This window comes from Phocoena phocoena, chromosome 5, assembly GCF_963924675.1.
Source record: "Phocoena phocoena chromosome 5, mPhoPho1.1, whole genome shotgun sequence".
Taxonomy (NCBI): Eukaryota; Metazoa; Chordata; class Mammalia; order Artiodactyla; family Phocoenidae; genus Phocoena; species Phocoena phocoena.
Genome location: NC_089223.1, coordinates 14525904 through 14530135, shown reverse-complemented (window position 1 = coordinate 14530135; position 4232 = coordinate 14525904). Strand labels below are relative to the sequence as shown.

General features: G+C 34.2%; 1 pseudogene; it reads right to left on the bottom strand.

Annotated features, from left to right (window-relative positions):
- Nucleotides 1-2700: 2700 nt before the first annotated feature.
- On the bottom strand, nucleotides 2701-3906 carry LOC136123777 (transmembrane protein 135 pseudogene; annotated as a pseudogene).
- Nucleotides 3907-4232: the final 326 nt, after the last annotated feature.

Here is a 4232-nt window from a genome sequence, read left to right as displayed (position 1 = left end):
TGATGTCACTCTTCTCACTAATTTTCTGTTTTGGAAAATATAGTTATTTTTCATAAAATTATGTTGACATCAGGTTTGCTATTATTTTAAATAAACAAATCAGTAAGTATTTTGAAAATTGTCAGTTTTAATCTCTAAAGCAGCAAATATTGATAGACATATCCTACATTTTAGAAAGCTCTTTGCTCTCCTCAGTATAAAGTATAATAATTGAGAACCACTGACTTTGAAAATCCACTAATAGAAAATCACCTTGAATAAGTGCATAAAATTACTAATGACCTAGTAATTGCTAGATAGTTCACATTCTTTCCTTTTTTCAATGGAAGTTTTTATTGAGGTTATCCTGATCCTACTCCACAGTTCTATATTTGTGCTGGGAGAGATGTTTTGCCTTTTGGTCCATGGTTAACAATATTCAGAAGATAACTTAGAATGTGAGGTCAGTGCATTCCACACACAGGTACACTTTTTTTTTTTTGGAATGGACACATCTATTTGACTTTATTTATAATGCAAGTTGCCAGTCCATATCTGGTTAATTAGAGGTAGAAACACATTCATTTTGATTGTCTTCAGGAATACAGTTTCTTTGTGTTTGCTCAATACTTTGCAGTCTGTACCAATGAAATCAAATTATCCTTCTCTATTCACCACTGCAAACTAGTTAACTGCTCATTCCAGCTATACATTCATTATATGACTGCTTTGTGATGGTTATTTCATTTCATATTTTCTGTAAAATAAAAGATGACTATAGCTTCTATTAAAAAAAAATAAATCATAGGAATGTACCTTTTGACCAGTAAAATTTCACTAAACAATCTCATCATATCTCAGTAGAATCTGTCTTCCAATTTCATAGTCTTTTAATCTGAATGAAAACAATAACTTATGGATTAAAAAGTTTTCTGTTTAACTGACAGGAAAAATATTATAAACATAATTTCTGAATAGAGAAAATGAGATGCAAGTAGCAGTGCTTTCTTCACTGCTATAATACTTCATTTTTAAAAGCAAACACAGTACTAATCATTTTGATTCCAGTGAATAAAAACTTAAAACTGAATTTATTAATCAATTTGGAAGTCTGAAGCCAAAAGGATCCTTTAACTGTATTGCCTAATAGACAAGTCAATCCTAAAAAGGTAATCACAATGCAAAATTTTGGCCTAATTAAATTGGCTCTCTCTGATACTGTCTTTTTTGTTTGGTTTCAATCTGCCATAACAACCAAGGTTAGAATTACATGTAAACCAAAGTATACAAGGTGAAATTGAATACAGAGGATTAAGCATTTAAAAAGTCTGGGTTATAATTCTTATTGCTACACAAGTTCTACTGCATAATTAATTTACAGCAGCCTAAAACTTTTCAGCAACAAAATTATATTTTAAAAAAATACCATTATCCCTATATGTTACATTAATTGTAATGTAACATATCACAACAACTTAAGCCTTGCGTTAACTTAGAAAAGAATAACTTGTCCCTGAAAAACTCTAAATATGATATTTAGATTTTTCAATTCATATTTCAATCAAAGCTGTCCTGAACTAACTCATAATCAGCAGTGACTACATCTTGTCACTTCTTTGCTCTAACAGGAGTAAAAGTGATGACAATGATTTTGTGAAAAGAAGCTAGAGAACCTGCATCCAATTAGTCATAAAATGGACTTCTAAACAACCACTGGATTTTTAGAATGTTTTTAGTTGTCAAACATCCCTATAGGCGAAACAGCTGAGGAACAAACTGCCTAACTTGCCCTAACTACTTTTGTTCCATAGAATTTGATCCCTTCTAAATCGACAACAGCATACAAACTTAGCTATGAAGACTTCAGTCCTTGTAAATGAAAACAAACATAATAAACCTACAGGGGGTTTAAAAGTAACTTCATTTGAATATTCAAGTGTAATGCTTCTGTAAAAGATTAAAACATACGTTTCAACTTTAACAGATATGTCAATTTGCATTTGTTCTTAACCTGCCACTAATACACAGGTTCACTGGGCTGCCAAAGAACCCAGCTGATCATGGAGAGAGATGAAGGTATCAGTGGAAAAAAAGCACGGATACTACGGCATTTATCCAAACAGTATGACCCGTCTTTGCATCCCTGAAGTAAGAATGGCCACTTTCTCCAATTAATTTGCTCTATACTAAATAAAGCAGCATTGTCTGTGAGGAGTTACACCATACCTATAAAATTTCACTAGTATAGTTACCAATTCAGAAGTTAAAAAAAAAGAAAATACAGACCAAATCCATGTATCTGTGATCCTTTGTATCCTAAAATGTAGAAATATTCTTAGTTTTAACCAAGAATTATATTGGAATGAAGTAAAACATCTTTTAGAGTAATTCTGAGTATACTCTTATTTGTTACTACATTTCTACATAAAGTATTTAAGATTGCTTGTGGACATAATTTAATCTATAATATATCATAATGTCAACCATTACAGTGATCCAGAATGAGATTCTGGCTATAGAGCGAGCTTAATTATTAAGCAACACTTTCCTAAAAAGCTTCTGTATTTCTGATTGGTAAGAAAAACAAACAACAAAAAGAGCATCTCTCATTGAAATAACACTGACGTTCAAGCTCAGGCCCCCTTCTTTGTGTTCAACATAATTAACTCTCTAGGAAAAAATAATGAAACATTAAGTCACATTAACAAGTTACAGTCATCTTCAAGGAAACTCGATGGGCAATTCTGGTGTTACAGTTGTGTATCTTGGATCTAACCTAGGAATCAAGTCCTGAAAGTGTTTAGATGCACCAGTACCAAAAACATCAAGGACTTTTCGGTTCATGACGGCAAATCTGCCCTTGGTGAGCCTTAAAAGGAACTTCCAGTAAGATTGTCTCAAGGTATGAACTTCCATGACAGCTGCCTGGAAGCAAATTGCTGTAGAGATGGAATAGATGATAGTGTCTGCATGGGGAAAATAGGGAACCTTTCCTGCTTCAATGCCTTTGAAATACATTGTCTCTACCAATTTGGAAGCTAAATACATGGAAATTGTGCTTTTATAAAACGTCATTGATATTCCCACCAAAAATCCAGCTATAATGGCATGCAGTTCATCATCCAGATTTCTGACCCAGCACAAGAAGCAACTAGTACTCTTGTATATACTAACAAAAGAGCCCAGAAAAGCTCTGAGCTGGAAGTTTTCTTTATTGTAGAAGAGAGAAAGTAGCTGGAATGGCTGTGTAAACAGATGCCTAAATGCAGAGGGAATCCAGAGGCAGCACTGGATCAAGTATCCCATGCTAAACATTCTGATGAAAACTTTAATACAACAAGAGATGCAATTATCCTCATAGTGTTTGCAACGTCAATGCCTTGGTCCATGCTTACATACTGAAACCACAAGCTTCCCGACTAGAGCAATTATATTCATTCCTCTTGGTTTTTCCTCATGTTTCTCAGTCTTTTGTTCCACTTTTGCATATGCCGCCTCTGGTGAATAAGAATGTGTGGGAATTTCTTCCTTCCCAACAATGAACCTAAGTGTAGAGAATGTAAATCCTTTCAAACAGTCCTTGCACCCACGCAGGAACGTTTTGCTAAAGGGTAGACTAGTGGTAGAGGCTACCAGTTGTCTCCCAATATCTGTTCTCACTTTCTTCTCGTAATAGACCCCATGAACTTAAGCTGGGCAAATGGGTTGCCAAAACTATAATATTTTCTAGCTTTTTTTGCAGTTAGGTGTGACCAGGGAAATGTAAGGAAAATGGTAACAAAACTTCTGTGAAGACTGGAATGTGGACGCAATATCTAGAACTAGAACAGATATCTTGCACAGCAAGGTAAAAGCCACATGTTAAAGATGGTAGAGGACAGAAGGAGCTTGGGTCCCTAAGGAGACCAGAGTCACCATATTCGTCATAGTCTGCCAATATTTTTGTGAGAGTGAAACAAATTTCTATCTACAAATTTCTATCTTGAGTAAGCAGCTATAATTTGAGATTTCCTGTTACTCATAATTGGACCTAATTTTAACTGAGAATGACTCATCAGTACTGTTAGAGAAACAGGACTCTATTTTATCTGTTTATTTGTTCTCTTTTCCTAGTGTAAGTGATTTTCCATTAGCATTATTAATGGAGTTTTTCAAGATAGTAGATTACTATTGAAGGTGAGGGTGGCAACTCAAATTTTCTTGGAATATTTGGTAATCCTGTTTCTAGAGCACATGTCCATACAAAGCTACTG